This window comes from Berghia stephanieae, chromosome 7 (genome assembly GCF_034508935.2).
Source record: "Berghia stephanieae isolate SIO BIC M18660-M18661 chromosome 7, UCSD_Bste_1.3, whole genome shotgun sequence".
Classification (NCBI taxonomy): Eukaryota; Metazoa; Mollusca; class Gastropoda; order Nudibranchia; family Aeolidiidae; genus Berghia; species Berghia stephanieae.
Genome location: NC_088366.1, coordinates 46,923,506 through 46,941,005, shown reverse-complemented (window position 1 = coordinate 46,941,005; position 17,500 = coordinate 46,923,506). Strand labels below are relative to the sequence as shown.

Below are 17,500 nucleotides of genomic sequence, written 5' to 3'. Positions count from 1 at the left end.
GTCCAATCTGACTAGTTGGTGTTATGTGGGAGTGGACAAAAAAAAAAAAAAACAAAAACAAAGAAACGTGAGCTTTTACATACGGCAATACCCACTAAACGTGCTCTAAGCGCTTTACAAAGGGTCCCTGACCAACAGCAACACTTAACATGTAGAACAAGACATGACGCCTGTTAGGCAGGCGATAATACTTTTTCTTTCCGACAGAGATAAAGCTGGTAAATATCAGGTACTCATTTTACACCTGAGTGCGGTGAGAGAATGAGAGTAAAGGGCCTTATCCAAGGACTCAACTATGCGCCGAGCGAGGTTTGACCCCAGGACCTTCCGATCCGAAAGCGAGTGTCATACCACAAGACCACATTATAGCCAAGATGGGCAAAATCGAGATGAAAGTCACAAAGATCGGGATTTGAAAACGCAGTGGCTAATTTTACAGTCCCGTAGAGACGCTACTCAGATCTATTTTTACAGGGCCATTCAGGGTTGCCAGGTTGGCCTTTTCGAGGCCAGATTCCACAATTTTGGCCTTTTAGAAATGTCGTGGGCCTTTTCTAAGAGCGCTTGGCCTTTTAGTGCATTTTTAGCCTTTTAATTCACATTTTAGCCTATTTATACCAGTTTTAGGCATCTTATACAACAGCAACAAAAAAAAAAAAAGAAAACTAAACAAAAAAAAACAACAACAACAACAAAAAATAATAAAAAATAATAATAATATAAAAAGGAGAGAAATGGAAACCCTCCAAGCACACAGACCTGTCTTGAAACTGAAACTGATACTTGACCTAAAACTGGGAACTTACTATATGTACGTCATGAAACAGCCCCATTCCACTTCGGAAATCAAACATGACACCATACAAGATCTCTCTCTCTCTCTCTCTCTCTCTCTCTCTCTCTCTCTCTTCCTCTCTCTCTCTCTCTCTCTCTCTGTGTGTGTGTGTGATAACGCGCGCGCGCACACACACACATACACACACACACACACACAGAGTTAAACAGTGTCGGTCAAACACGCACATTCACGCGAAGATCATGCATGTATAGCATCACTATCAAGAAAGGTTTGGCTTAACTCGTTTTTGCAGCAATAATAATAATAATAATAATAATAATAATAATAATAATAATAATAATAATAATAATAATAATATAATAATAATAATAATAATAATAATAATAATAATAATAATAATAATAATAATAATAATAATAAATTACTATATACAATAATCACGACAAAGAGAGAGAAACAAATGAACTTGTTAATAATCGTGATTTCGATAATGATAATAAAGGTAGTCGAAGTTACCATACTATGACTATGACGTAAATGACCTAAATTAGCTATTATTCCCCAGTCCAACAGAGTTGGAGCAAAACTTTCTCGGCACCTGAGGCGGGTTTTTTCTCGTATGTGAAGATGGTAAAAATTCGAGCCATTTTCTCAGGTATTCAATGTGGCAACACTGAAGTAATAGCTTTAAATGGTGCCAGCAAAAATCCGCTCATTGCAATCGTTTGAGTGGGGAATTCCAGTCACTCGCTCAGCCATAGTACACAGTCGCTGACAGTCACCAACAGATTGTGTGAATCGGGATAGAAGCGTGGATAGAAGGCGTTGTGACAGAAAGGGAGTCTGTTTCGCACTGTTGATAAAAGGCGGTATATACCATTTCTCAGTATTATATATTTTTTTAAATGCTGTTATCCATTCTTAAAACATGGATGTGGTGCCAGGCACCATTTGAACCAATAGAGCCACGCCCCTGATTATATATATATATATATATATATATATATATATATATATATATATATATATATATATACACTTAGACCTGCCAACTTTAAAATTATAAAATTCGAAAATTTTAGGAGATAAAAATTGTAGTCGCTATAGCTACCTTTAAAAATCAACGATTTACCATCACAAGGATTAAATTATATTGCTTCTAAATCCTTAAAATCATCTACTAGTCTGACATCAGCTTTCATTTTCAATAGGTTTTAATGACTTAAAAGACGCTTATGAAGTTCTGAAATTGGAGCCAAAATTTCGTAATTCTACGAATGGTTCGTAGTAGTAAGCAGATCTGTATTCTTTATATTTTGATAAATATCAATGTGAAAAATTGAATGCAAACTTCAATTTAATATACGAAAATAGATAAAATAGACGTTTCGGGTTTCCCCTTTATCAACAAAACAGGATGAATGAAACGCTACAGACGAATGAGATAATGTGTTAGTGGCTTGTAGTGTTTCAATCATCCTGTTTTGTTGATAAAGGGGAAACCCGAAACGTCCATTTTATCTATTTTCGTATAGTAAATTGAAGCTTGCATTCAATTTCAAATTGTTATTTATTATTTCTTCGAGCTTCGAGCAGCAACAGTTACATTACCCTGATATTATAATAGGGTGTTGTACTTACAATGAAAACAATGCTGAAATCAGGGCTGGGCCTGTTGTGTTTATTGAGTTGATTTCAGAGCCAGGGAAACAATGGTGTAGCATGGGATATATTGAATGGGTGTATTTAGATTTTAATTAAACTTTATTAAATTCTATCAATTAAAAATGAAATAGATTAATTTATATACACGACTGGGCTTTTATCATTGTGTACTGTTACTCGGTGAACGTCGGCTTTTATCGTTAACTTTTGTATGTAGATCGTGTTCGTGGTCTTTCGCAATTCTCCTTTTGATAATACTTAAGGAGTCGAGATTATTGACGTACGAAAACAAAAGACTTTTTATTTAAATTTGACCTGGAATCGTTGCACGTCAAACATCGATCAATTAACCAGTTAACTGCCGTACTCTGGAAAAACATATTAAATGTTACAGTGAATGACATAATCAGACGGATGGTGAAAAGGTTTGAACTGAGATATTGTCAAGTTTAGTTAGAAGGTCAATTTTTGCCCAAAATGAGTTCTTGTCATTAAATTATTAAATCAACCCTTTTGTACATCTTCGGGAAATATCAAAGCTCAATTTCACTTCTAAATATTTTTTACAGCTAGTCAAGTTGAAAAATTATGAAATTTGAGAAAAGTTGCTGGATACCGTTCCCATACATCTGACCATAACTTCATGAAAAATCACCTGATTTACTTCAAATAAAGATTAAAATGCTCTGGTGAGCAAATTCTTTCAGAAAATGCAATTAAAATGCAAATCCAAAATTTTCACCTTCCGACTGATTATGTCATGCACTGACACGTTTTTAAAAACTTGGCCTGAAAACTCGTCATTCAAATATCGATCGATTTAAATGACTCTCATCTTGGCAAAAACTCTCAAACCTGGGGCTTCGGATCGCACTCTAGGGTGGATAGCTTCGTACCAGTAAGATCGAGGGTTCGAGCCCCCATCGCCGTGAAGTTTTTAAAAAATTCTCTATTGTCTTCGAGCACGTTTCTACTCACTTCATTTCTTGTTGTTGTCAACATAAGGGCATGCTCTCCACATGTTTCTGTTAATCGGAAAGAATTTGAAGCAAAATTTTTCAATCCACAATGAAATGTGGGAAAGAATGCGATTTGTCAGAACACATTCGATTAGTAAGTATGTTGGGACACAGACTGACCACTCTGTCGAAATCCAAATACCATGTGTCCAATCTGACTAGTTGGTGTTATGTGGGAGTGGACAAAAAAACAAACAAACAAAAACAAAGAAACGTGAGCTTTTACATACGGCAATACCCACTAAACGTGCTCTAAGCGCTTTACAAAGGGTCCCTGACCAACAGCAACACTTAACATGTAGAACAAGACATGACGCCTGTTAGGCAGGCGATAATACTTTTTCTTTCCGACAGAGACAAAGCTGGTAAATATCAGGTACTCATTTTACACCTGAGTGCGGTGAGAGAATGAGAGTAAAGGGCTTTATCCAAGGACTCAACTATGCGCCGAGCGAGGTTCGACCCCAGGACCTTCCGATCCGAAAGCGAGTGTCATACCACAAGACCACATTATAGCCAAGATGGACAAAATCGAGATGAAAGTCACAAAGATCGGGATTTGAAAACGCAGTGGCTAATTTTACAGTCCCGTAGAGACGCTACTCAGATCTATTTTAACAGGGCCATTCAGGGTTGCCGGGTTGGCCTTTTCGAGGCCAGATTCCACAATTTTGGCCTTTTAGAAATGTCATGGGCCTTTTCTAATAACGCTTGGCCTTTTGGCCTTTTAGTGCATTTTTAGCCTTTTAATTCATATTTTAGCCTTTTTATGCTAGTTTTAGGTATTCTTATACAACAGCAGCAGCAACAACAACAACAACAACAAACAACAACAAAATATAATATAAAATGATAATAATAATATAATAAGGAGAGAAATGGAAACCCTCCAAGCACACAGACCTGTCTTGAAACTGAAACTGATACTTGACCTAAAACTGGGAACGTTTACCATACCGACGAAACCCGCGAAGTCAAGAAGAAACCGCATAATTAATGGAACTGATTGATTAAAGTGAGTAAACATGTAATTAACTTCTCTCTCTCTCTCTCTCTCTCTCTCTCTCTCTCTCTCTCTCTCTCTCTCTCTCTCTCTCTCTCTTTCTTGCTACATTTTGTCAAAAACACCATTATATAGTATACTAAAAATTTGGTCTTTTTTAAATTGAAATCTGGCCTTTGCCTAGTCTGGCAACCTGGCAACCCTGGCTCCATTTGATGCTGCACTGGATTATGGCGGCTGCGGATCCAAGTGAGGTACAAGACCTCTCCAAAATTCCATCCTCAGAAAATAACCTATCAATGCAGGTACATACCTGCCTGCTTTTAAGGATCGTCCGTAATTTTTACGGAAATTAGGTAACAATTTCGGACATACGGAAATGGAAGAATTATTACGGATTTTGATTTCACAGCAATTTAGTTGTAGTATTAGAGAGGAAAAAAAAAACAATTATTTTTTTCTTTTAAGTTCTCACAGTTTTCAAAGAAAGAAAGAAAAAAAAGTTCCCTTAAAGTTATAAAGGCTACTGCTCAGTTCACGCTCATAATAGCTTAGTCGATTGCCAGCTCGTAACGGTGGAGGTCAACAGCATTTATTTTACTTATAGAAGGTTGTAGATACGCAGTATTTTTAAAAAAAAATTGTTGTTGTTAATTGGTGGAGTGTTACTAAAATTGTACAATTTGATGAATTTTGTGTTGGCTACTGATTTTGAGATTTTCAAGTAGACAGGTTTGCAGGTATTATTAGATCAGGAAGTTAACATTTCTGAGTCAAAGCAGTACTTCAGACTTCAGTGTGGAGGCATGGGCCAAGGTTGTCACAAAGTGCGCACGTAAACCGTATGCTTATGTAGCGCAGTTTGCAACCTTGTTTATGTGTGCTATATTCAAGCTACGACACCGATCAATAACCAAACACAATACGTTGATAAAGGTTTTGAAGCTAAATGAAGATATGTTTTATTACAATATAACAAAGATATTATGAGATATGAAGATGAAATGATAGATGTAATAAGTATGAAATCAAATAGATGGATGACAAATTGATGGAGATGTGTAATGATGAATATGATATGAAAGCGATATGAAAATATATAATTAAATCAATTAATTATCAATACTTTACCAAACCGCTACCACATCAGACAATCTCACAGATAGGTTGCAACCATCACAGTCATACAGGCAACTAATAATTAACTAGCTAACTAAACACAATCCAGACGTGTGGAAGAAAGTGAAAAGAGTGTTCTTGATATTCAACAAAAACCGTAAGGTTGTTCTAATATTGTTAATTAGTCTCTTCTTGAAATTGTTCTGGTTTCACAGTATTCATAAACAGATCAATTGTTTCTCAATGTTCTGATATTAAAATAAGCAAATGGTTCTTCACAGGTAACTTATAAAACAGGCAAATGTTCAGTTTCTATTAGTGTCAAGCTATGAGCGTATAGCCTAAAGTTGGCTTGTTAAAGCCCAGCCTCCAACGGCTCATTCGCTTTAAAGAAAGAAAATGATTTTGTTATAATATGATAATCATACGAATATAACTCTATCTATATTCGAACTCACTTAATTTGTGAGTAAATATTATTTTACTTTAACAAATCAATTTATTAATGTTGATTAATATTGCTTTACTTTGTAGATATGAAATAATAATGCTTTATAGCAAGAAAAGCTTATTTTCTTTACAACAAGAATATATTACACAATTAATTTCATTATCTGATTAATTAATTGAGAATCAAAATTTAAAGTGATATTATGATATTGATATCAAAACACAATCATAATTGTAATCGCAACATATTATTCAAAAATCTCACCAGAGCCGAACAGATTATTGAAATCACAAATTAAATCTACACAAGACTTTAATCAAACTCTACACAAGAGTTATAACACAACTTGATTCAGCTCAAACTTTGAGCACCACAAAGTCTACACAAGACTTAAATCACACTCTACACAAGAGTTAACACAAAACGTGTTTCAGCTCGAACTTTGAGCACTACAAAGTCTACACAAGACTTTAATCCAACTCTACACAAGAGTTAAACAAATGAGCCTAAAAGACTCCGCTGTGGTTATCGCTTAGAGACTATGAGCCTAAAAGACTCCGCTGTCTGGTCTCTTTTGAGACAATGAGCCTAAAAGACTCCGCTGAGTGGTCTGAAGAAACTGCTCAAAACTCTGGCATTTATAGGCAAAAATCAAGCAAACGAAGCAAAATTCTACCCACACAACCGGATGTTAGTCATATCCGTAAACATCTGAAATTCCTTAAAACTCCCCAGATTCCATAATCATGGACAACAACAACCCATCCTGATACCGGACATCCTCATATCAAGGATAAATAAATTCGTCAGCCCCATAGTTACGAGATATCAATCAAGCCATACCATAACAAAGTCACTCCCGTAGAATACAGGGATCCTACTTTGCTTATAAGTTTACGGAGAAAACAAGATTGGTGCCTTTCTCACAATAACACCCACACTACGTAGTTTAATTCAAACTTCCGGGCCATAGGTGCATGATCTGATACGACCTGTATCAACAAAAGAAGGGTTGTTCCGGAGGGATTACAATAACAACAACAACTAATACTACGACGACGTACATCCTGTCGTAAACTGACGCCTACACGGAAGCATTTCGTTACATATCTCCCCCCTAAGACTAAATTTGGTACAACATTTAGTTAGATCATCGAAATGCCTCAAGATCACATCGATCTCGACAATTATTTGGGCTCATGGTTGTCCCTTCCTTCAACAGACAACATCGGCATCACACATCCACACTTCAACTCCAACTTGCCGTGTGTCATGCATTTCGGTGGTTCATGATCCTTGTTTTCGTCAAAACATGGAAGTCGAGGACTCTTAACAGTGGGAGCATGAGTAAATGATCGAATGTCACTTGTCATACTGTCGTTGTTGGAGGAAGCCTGACACTCCGACTTTAACCTAAGCAGTTCAAGCTCTTTCTCCATCAGAGCTTCTTGTCTTTGAGCTCGTGCTCTGCTTATCTCCTCCTCTTCTTTGGCACGTTCTCTCTCCTTCTCTTTTCTCTCTTCATCTTCTTGTAACTGGGCTGTCACCCAAGCACGGAGATCTTCAACCCTTAACTCCAATTTTTCTCCAAGTTTAATTAATCTTTCCACATCCATCTCTAAGACAATTAATCAAACCAATTCGAATTCAAATAAACAACTTCAATATGTTTATCAACACTGTTGCCGTAAATGTTACTTTCACGTAGAATAAAGTGGTATTACAAGTAACCTTATTAACGATATGCGGTCAATATAGATCCCAAAACAGATTCAAAACAGGCAATTAATACCGATTCCTACACGGAATTCAACATTGATCTATATATATAGACTCAATATATAAAATCAAAACAAATTTACTCCAGGTCCTAGCACAGAACCAACGCTTCACCCAGATTCCTACACAGAATCAAAACAGTGACTTAATATAGACGCATATTAGAGTCAAAACAACTGATTTAATACAGGTCCTCACACGGAACCAACGCTTCACCCAGATTCCCCACACGGAATCAACAAAATAGCTTCACCCAGATTCCCCACACGGAATCATAAAAACTATCTTCACCCAGATTCTTTCTCAGAATCAACAAAATAACTTCACCCAGATTCTTTCTCAGAATCATCAAAATATCTTCACCCAGATTCTTTCTCAGAATCAACAAAATATCTTCACCCAGATTCTTTCTCAGAATCAAAATATCTTCACCCAGATTCTTTCTTAGAATCAACAAAATATCTTCACCCAGATTCTCTCTTAGAATCAACAAAATATCTTCACCCAGATTCTCTCTTAGAATCAACAAAATATCTTCACTCAGATTCTCTCTTAGAATCAACAAAATATCTTCACCCAGATTCTCTCTTAGAATCAACAAAATATCTTCACCCAGATTCCTACACGGAATCAAATTAACCCAACAACCACCTTCGTTCCTTACAAAAGGGAGAAGGGGGAAAATGGAGGCTTTACAGCGCGAGTACCGCTTACGCACTAAGTGAGTGATCCGTATCACTATGTCAGATGACTGACAACTTAGAACCGAACAAATGAAAATTACCAGAATAACTTGTATTACACCTTGCGTATAATGACAGTCTTATAACCATTAAATGGATACCAATTTGCTTTAAGCTCAAAGATAGTATCTATCTCAAGTTTGAAACAACTCCCTAACCTGTCTCAACAATTGTTTGGTCGCGATGTCTCTTGAATGCACAACAATAAGAATCCCACTTCTGACACCAAATTATGTCACAAAGTGCGCACGTAAACCGTATGCTTATGTAGCGCAGTTTGCAACCTTGTTTATGTGTGCTATATTCAAGCTACGACACCGATCAATAACCAAACACAATACGTTGATAAAGGTTTTGAAGCTAAATGAAGATATGTTTTATTACAATATAACAAAGATATTATGAGATATGAAGATGAAATGATAGATGTAATAAGTATGAAATCAAATAGATGGATGACAAATTGATGGAGATGTGTAATGATGAATATGATATGAAAGCGATATGAAAATATATAATTAAATCAATTAATTATCAATACTTTACCAAACCGCTACCACATCAGACAATCTCACAGATAGGTTGCAACCATCACAGTCATACAGGCAACTAATAATTAACTAGCTAACTAAACACAATCCAGACGTGTGGAAGAAAGTGAAAAGAGTGTTCTTGATATTCAACAAAAACCGTAAGGTTGTTCTAATATTGTTAATTAGTCTCTTCTTGAAATTGTTCTGGTTTCACAGTATTCATAAACAGATCAATTGTTTCTCAATGTTCTGATATTAAAATAAGCAAATGGTTCTTCACAGGTAACTTATAAAACAGGCAAATGTTCAGTTTCTATTAGTGTCAAGCTATGAGCGTATAGCCTAAAGTTGGCTTGTTAAAGCCCAGCCTCCAACGGCTCATTCGCTTTAAAGAAAGAAAATGATTTTGTTATAATATGATAATCATACGAATATAACTCTATCTATATTCGAACTCACTTAATTTGTGAGTAAATATTATTTTACTTTAACAAATCAATTTATTAATGTTGATTAATATTGCTTTACTTTGTAGATATGAAATAATAATGCTTTATAGCAAGAAAAGCTTATTTTCTTTACAACAAGAATATATTACACAATTAATTTCATTATCTGATTAATTAATTGAGAATCAAAATTTAAAGTGATATTATGATATTGATATCAAAACACAATCATAATTGTAATCGCAACATATTATTCAAAAATCTCACCAGAGCCGAACAGATTATTGAAATCACAAATTAAATCTACACAAGACTTTAATCAAACTCTACACAAGAGTTATAACACAACTTGATTCAGCTCAAACTTTGAGCACCACAAAGTCTACACAAGACTTAAATCACACTCTACACAAGAGTTAACACAAAACGTGTTTCAGCTCGAACTTTGAGCACTACAAAATCTACACAAGACTTTAATCCAACTCTACACAAGAGTTAAACAAATGAGCCTAAAAGACTCCGCTGTGGTTATCGCTTAGAGACTATGAGCCTAAAAGACTCCGCTGTCTGGTCTCTTTTGAGACAATGAGCCTAAAAGACTCCGCTGAGTGGTCTGAAGAAACTGCTCAAAACTCTGGCATTTATAGGCAAAAATCAAGCAAACGAAGCAAAATTCTACCCACACAACCGGATGTTAGTCATATCCGTAAACATCTGAAATTCCTTAAAACTCCCCCAGATTCCATAATCATGGACAACAACAACCCATCCTGATACCGGACATCCTCATATCAAGGATAAATAAATTCGTCAGCCCCATAGTTACGAGATATCAATCAAGCCATACCATAACAAAGTCACTCCCGTAGAATACAGGGATCCTACTTTGCTTATAAGTTTACGGAGAAAACAAGATTGATGCCTTTCTCACAATAACACCCACACTACGTAGTTTAATTCAAACTTCCGGGCCATAGGTGCATGATCTGATACGACCTGTATCAACAAAAGAAGGGTTGTTCCGGAGGGATTACAATAACAACAACAACTAATACTACGACGACGTACATCCTGTCGTAAACTGACGCCTACACGGAAGCATTTCGTTACAAAGGTGCTTGATTTCGTTAGCTCTCTCCTTGCTGACAATTTTAAGAGACAGTAAAAATAGTCACTGCGATTTGAAAATGAGCGTGTTTTGAAATTTCAGAAACAAAAGCTCTCCTCTCTCCTCAGTGACGTCATTTGTCTAAACTCAAGTTTTGAAAGTTAAGCTTAAAACTGTATTGCGAGTATGATGTTTATCTTCGTTTAATACCGTTTGGGGGTGATTGGTAACATAGTCATATGTCAACATACCTGTGTTGATAACGTCTGACGTGAGAGATAAAACTTCGAATGACTTTCGATACGATCTCAATCAGTGTAGTAATAATAGATTTTCTAGTGTGGCAATCAGGGTAAGGTCAAGGACAAACAAATGAAGAACATTTAAAGTGGTAATAAATATCCATGGATTGACAATTTGGCGTTTTAAAAGCCAAAATCAATAAACTTGCCATATAATTTTTTAGTCAGTTATTGGCCATGAAATGTTGGGTTTGGCATTTTAGATATTTTCTTAACATTTGAAAAAAAAAATCACTCAATTTTACGGTCTTAAATAGACAAATTTATACATTATGACACTTTAATTCTGCTAAGAGAACCCCCAAAAACTCTATAGTTTTTCATGAAAACCCCCTTGACCACCATACCCCCAATTGTGGAAATCCATCAGCCTTCAACCAAAAAATAGTGACAATCCACTTGCCTTTTAGAAAGCGGTTAAACAAGGAACTTTTCTGTAAAGCAAATGATTTAGTATGTATTTTAGTACACTGTATAGATCTATACTACTATCATATCCAATGTGGTTTTCAACGTCTCAGTGTGATATATATATATATATATATATATATATATATATATATATATATATATATATATATATATATATATATATATAATGTGTACTAGATAATATGTGATAAGTTGATGCAAGGCCCCAGTGAACAATTTGATTGGACTAGTCCACTTATCATTATTATTATTATTATTATTATTATTATTATTATTATTATTATTATTATTATTATTATTATTATTATTATTATTATTATTATTATTATCATTATTATTATCATTATATAATAATAATAATAATAGTAATAATAATAATAATAATAATAATAATAATAATAATAATAATAATAATAATAATAATAATAAGTGGTGATGAGATGAATGTTCCTCATGGCAGTGGAATAGGAAAATAATAATATCATAATTCTACTTAGAAACATTTTCCATGAAAATGAATGATATCCGGAACAATTGGCACTTTTTTCCCCCTCAATATTTGGCATTTTTCAATGACGAGTTTGGCATATTTTGCAAACTTAATCTGGCATTCCTGCTACTATATAGTATAGAGTCAAAATGACCTTTTAATGGTTTCGACCTAGGTACTACAACAATCTTACTTGATAGAAATAAAAACCTTTAGCAATATCTACACGGATCAACAACCTTTCAACGATTTAATTGCCGTACTCTAGGATAAAAAAAAACAACAACTCGTATTTAAAAAATTGACCAGAAAACTCGTCCTTCAAATATCGATCGATTTAAACACACCCTTATCTTGACAAAAACTCTAAACCTGGTTCGCATCGATTCCCAGTTTTTGCCAAGAATAGCGTCATTTAAATCGATCGATATTTGAAGGAAGAGTTTTCTGGCCAAATCTTTAAAGCCAAGTTGGCTATGGGAACCCTTGTAAAAAGCTGTGTGCACGTTTAGTGGATATTGCTCTATATAAAAGCCCAAATTTGAGGAGGGGTAGTGGGTGGGTGGGGGGGGGGGGGGGGTTGCTCCTATTATATATTATATACATATCCTTATCAAAGTGTTTACACTTTAGATTGATGTCGTGCTGATTGTGTTTGTTAAGCGTCTATGTGGTCTTGTGGTAAGACACTCGCTTTCGGATTGGTTCGAGCCTCGCTCGGCGCATAGTTGAGTCCTCACATTCTCTCACCGTACTCGGGTGTAAAATGAGTACCTGGCAGTCAACAGCGTTGTCTTTGTCCGAAAAAAAAGTATTATTGCCTAACAGGCGTCATGTCCTGTCCTACGTGTTAAGTGTTGCTGTTGGCCAGGGACCCCACATAAAGCGCTTTGAGCACGTTTAGTGGATATTGCTCTATATAAAAGCTTAAAGTTGGGGATGGGTGGGGGGAGTTGTTTCTTATATATATATATATATATATATATATATATATATATATATATATGTATATATATATATATGTATATATATATATATATATATATATATATATATATATATATATATATATATATATATATGAGTGTTGGTGGGTACTTGTAGGTACGAGAGTGCTCGATAATGTTGGTTAGAGCTAAATAAAGTCACTCACACATAATTTATATATATATATATATATATATATATATATATATATATATATATATATATATATATATATTCATCCTTATCGAAGGATTGTGTTTACACTATTGATTGATGTCGTGCTGATTGTGGTTGTTAAGGGGAAATAACCCGTCATTCATTTGGATAAAAAAATCGCAGTCGACGTGCACTTATTTGCAGGTCTGATAACCCAATTCAATATGGGCTCATTGTAGTAATGGGAATCTAAAAAAAAAAAAATGAAGCAAAATATTGTCCATTACAACAATGTTAAATTAGACCCATAAATGAATTGGGATGTCAGACCTGCATATATGTACACGTCGATCGAAATCAATCATAATGATATGTAACCTATCATATCAAAACGGTGTGTCGGGTAAAACCCGATACGTGTGTTGAGAAACCACACACAAACAAACGCATTTACAAGGGGAAAAAAGTGAGCTTTTCATATAGAGCAATATCCACTAAACGTGGCCAAAACGCTTTACAAAGGGTCCCTGACCAACAGCAACACGTAATATGTAGAATGAATCAAGACGCCAGTAAGGCGATCAGAGACAACGCTGTTAACGACTCATTGTACACCTGAGTGCGGTGAGAGAATGTGAGTAAATAAAGAGCCTTTTCCAAGGACTCAGCTATGCGCCGAGCGAGGCTCGAACCCAGGACCTTCCGATCCGAAAGCGAGTGCACAAGACCACATAGCCGCACATATCTATATAGGCTTAATATATTATACAGATACACACGCAGAACGTACAGACTTACACAGAGAGACAGGGCAGGAGTGAGAGATGGGGTGGGGGGTGGGGGCAGAGAAATAGATAGAGATAGAGACAGAAAGGGATAGATAGATAGATAGATAGATAGATAGATAGATAGATAGATAGATAGATAGATAGAGAGAGAGAGAGAGAGGGAGGGAGAAAGAGAGAGAGAGAGAGAGAGAGAGAGAGAGAGAGAGGGAGAGAGAAGGGAAGAGAGAGAGAGAGAGAGAGAGAGAGAGAGAGAGAGAGGGGGGGGGGGGGGGTCAGGGAGAGAGATAGGGAGAGAAAGAGAGATGGGAAAACAGACAGATAGTGAGAGAGAGAGGGATATATATATATATATATATATATATATATATATATATATATATATTATATATATATATATATATATATATATAATATAGATAGATGAAGAGAGAGAGAGAGAGAGAGAGAGAGAGAGAGAGAGAGAGGGAGAGAGAGAGAGAGAGAGAGATAGGGAGATGCAAAGAGAGAAAAAAGAATATTGAAGTAAAGACTAAAGGAAAAATAAATGATATTGTAAATATGCTTTCAAAATGCTGTCAACACAAACCTCCATAAGCAAATCCAATTTAGTTTTCAACCAGTTTAACATCGGGTGTTTCAATCCAACACGTCACACTTTGAAATTTTTTTTTTTGTTTTTTGTTTTTTTTTTTTGTTATTTGTTTCAACACAGTATCGATGATTGGTAACAACGCCAATATTTTTTCAAACCAAAGGGGGATAAAGAATCAACGAACTGGAAATCATTGTTGGAAAGCACACACACGCATACCGTCATTGTTGTCTATCGACGTCAAGCCGGCGGTTAGACCACTGGTGACATACACTTGTTTGTCAGTCCGTTATTCTAACTGACGGGAGGGAGCGATAAGTACATTATCCAACAATGGTAAAATGCGGTTATTCGGGAACTCAAGGGAACTCAAGGGTAAAATTCGGTTATTTGGGAACAATATAATAAGTACAATGTAAAACAAGGGTAAACTTCGGTTATTTGGGAACTATACGATAGGTACAATATCAAACGAGGGTAAAAACCGGTTATTTGGGAACAGTTTGATAAGTACAATATTAAACAAGGGTAAAATTCGGTTATTTGGGATCTATACGGGGTTCTAGATAACTTTGACAATGGAGGATATTCATTTACATTGAATTAGATAAAATGACCAAAACCAAAACCATTGACGAGAGGAAGTCATCAGAGATTTCTATTCGTTAATACTAATCTCATAGAAAAAAAGCGCTTTGAGCACAATTAGTGGATTTTGCGCTATATATATGCCCTATTAATTTTTTTAAAGCTGATATAAGCTGTCGACTGTTCAAAGTCATGAACAAAAATGAATATAATATAACAGCTTATAAAAAAGAAAATTATATCAAGCACGAAACGTTTTGGGCTCAAACCCATTCTTCAGCGAAAATACAAAAAAATGAACAAAAGTGAATAAAACAGTTTCGAAAAAGAACAAGATACCAAACACGGAATATTTCGAGCTCAAAACCCATCTTCAGGCAATAACAAAAAACAGTAAAACATTAATACATCAATTAAAATCCAAACAGACGGCATAGACATATTGCCGAACAGGCACCATGTCACGTCATAGGTGTTGAGTGGTTGGCTGGGGACCCCATGTAAAGCGCTTACAGCACTATTACTGGATATTGCGCTACATGAGTGCTTGAGTTTTTTGGGGTTTTTTTTGTTTTTGTTGTTGCTTGTTTGTTTGTTATTTGTTTATCTTGGTTTTTTGTTTTTTGTTTTGTTTGTTTGTTTGTTTGTTTTTGTTTTTGTTTTTGTTTTGTTTTGTTTTGTTTTTGTTCTTTTTTTTTTCAAGATTTAAGCTGCTAGAAGCTATGGGCTGTAAAAAAAAATAGTAGTTTACAAAATAAATGTAACAGCTTTGAAAAAAAAAGTGAACTAAATATCAAACTCTGACCATTTCGGGCTCAAAATCCTTCTTCAGCCAATAACTTCTTATTCTTCTTCCTTCAGCTTATCCCGCATTTTGCAGAGATGCCATAATGAATGCCACGTCTCCATGCATCTCGGTTCAGAGCATCATCTTCCTCCAGGCCCAGTTCTTTTATATCGTCCCTTACCGTATCCATCCATCTAGTCTTTGAGCGTCTCTTTTTCCTCTTTCCCGCTGATTGTATGTCCAATACTTTCCTTCCCACGTACTCCCTCTCTCGTCTCTTAAAATGTCCAAACCATTTCAATCTATCTTCTCTCATCTTTATTGATATATTCTTCACTTCAGCCATCATTCGAATCCGTTTTTTTTTCTCACTTTATATTTCCTCGTCCAGCCAGGTGACCATCCCAAAATCCTCATGTCTGCCATCTCAACTTCTTTATCTTGTTTCTTTGTCATAGTTTCTGTCTCTAATCCATCCAGCATTACTGGTCTTACAACAGATGTATATATTTTTCCCTTCACCCATTAACAAGAACAGTAATAACATGAATAATATATCACAATATATCAGATTCAGACTGACGGCTGAGACTTGTTTGGATCTTGAAATGACAAAAACAGAACAAAACACCAAACACAGACCGTATTGGGCTCTTACCGACTTGCATTTATTTGCAGGTCTGATAACCCAATTCCTTATGGGCTCATTGTTGTCATGGAAATCTCAACAAATATATATATATATATATATATATATATATATATATATATATATATATATATATATATATATATATATATATATATAGACGTTAATACATCAATTGGTTGAGTCCTTGGAATCGACTCTTTAATCAAATTATCACAACGTACTAAGGTGTAAAATGAGTACCAGGTCGCTATCGAAGTTTCCTATATCGAAAAAAAAAGGAAATAGAGCTTAACTTGACCTTTTTTTCCCATATAGCGCAATATTCGCTAAACGTGCTCAAATCGCTTTACAAAAGATCCCTGACCAACAGCAGCACGTAACATGCAGAACGAGACATGACCATAAGCGTTTGTCGAAGAGAAAGTGTAATAGAGCTTTAAACCTCTCCTTACCACTACATCAAATTCTTCACATTTGTTGTTACGACTCAATATACATTATTTCTTATTCAGATTTATTTTGTACATCACAATGATCATTGTTGTCTTTGTCCGAAAATTTGCAATATCGCCTAACAGGCGTCATGTGCCGTCCTACATGTTAAATGTTGCTGTTGACCAGGGACCCCTAAAAAAGCGCTTTGAGCACATTTAGTGGATTATTGCGCTATGTAAAGCTCAATTTACTTATTTGCTTTATTCAAATTATTTATTCATTCAGGGCCATCAAGCCCATGGCCTCGGTTCCTATGGCGTGAAACGGATAATAACAATTGCTTGCTACCTTTGGATAGGACGCTACTCGATAGCAAAGTGAGGAATGGAAAATTATTTTATTTAATATCGAATAATATCACTGGCAGAGCAATCAAACATCAGAGAAAAGGCACAAAAAGACGAAAAAAACTGTAGAATATTCACCGCGAGAATATGAGGAACCGCCGAAACTGCGAAGTCGTAAGACATCGAAAGCGAAAGGCTTGAAGTCAGTCAGAGAGTGATTGAATATTTATATATTTACCATTATATTCATGGTTCCGTTTATTATTTAATTTTTTA

The 17,500-nt window shown here is 35.3% G+C and overlaps 1 protein-coding gene across 2 annotated transcripts in view; it reads right to left on the bottom strand.

Moving 5' to 3' along the window:
• The window catches only part of LOC144977383 (uncharacterized), a 44,279-nt gene that overhangs the window by 20,239 nt on the left and 6,540 nt on the right, over positions 1 to 17,500 (bottom strand). The window contains exon 1 of one of the 2 annotated variants that reach the window (XM_078922541.1): positions 14,410 to 14,710. The exons of the other annotated variant lie outside the window; for it this stretch is intronic. The gene's annotated coding sequence lies outside the window, so the exon portion shown is untranslated. Of the gene's footprint in view, positions 1 to 14,409; positions 14,711 to 17,500 lie in introns of those variants that run through there. 2 annotated transcript variants of the gene reach the window in all.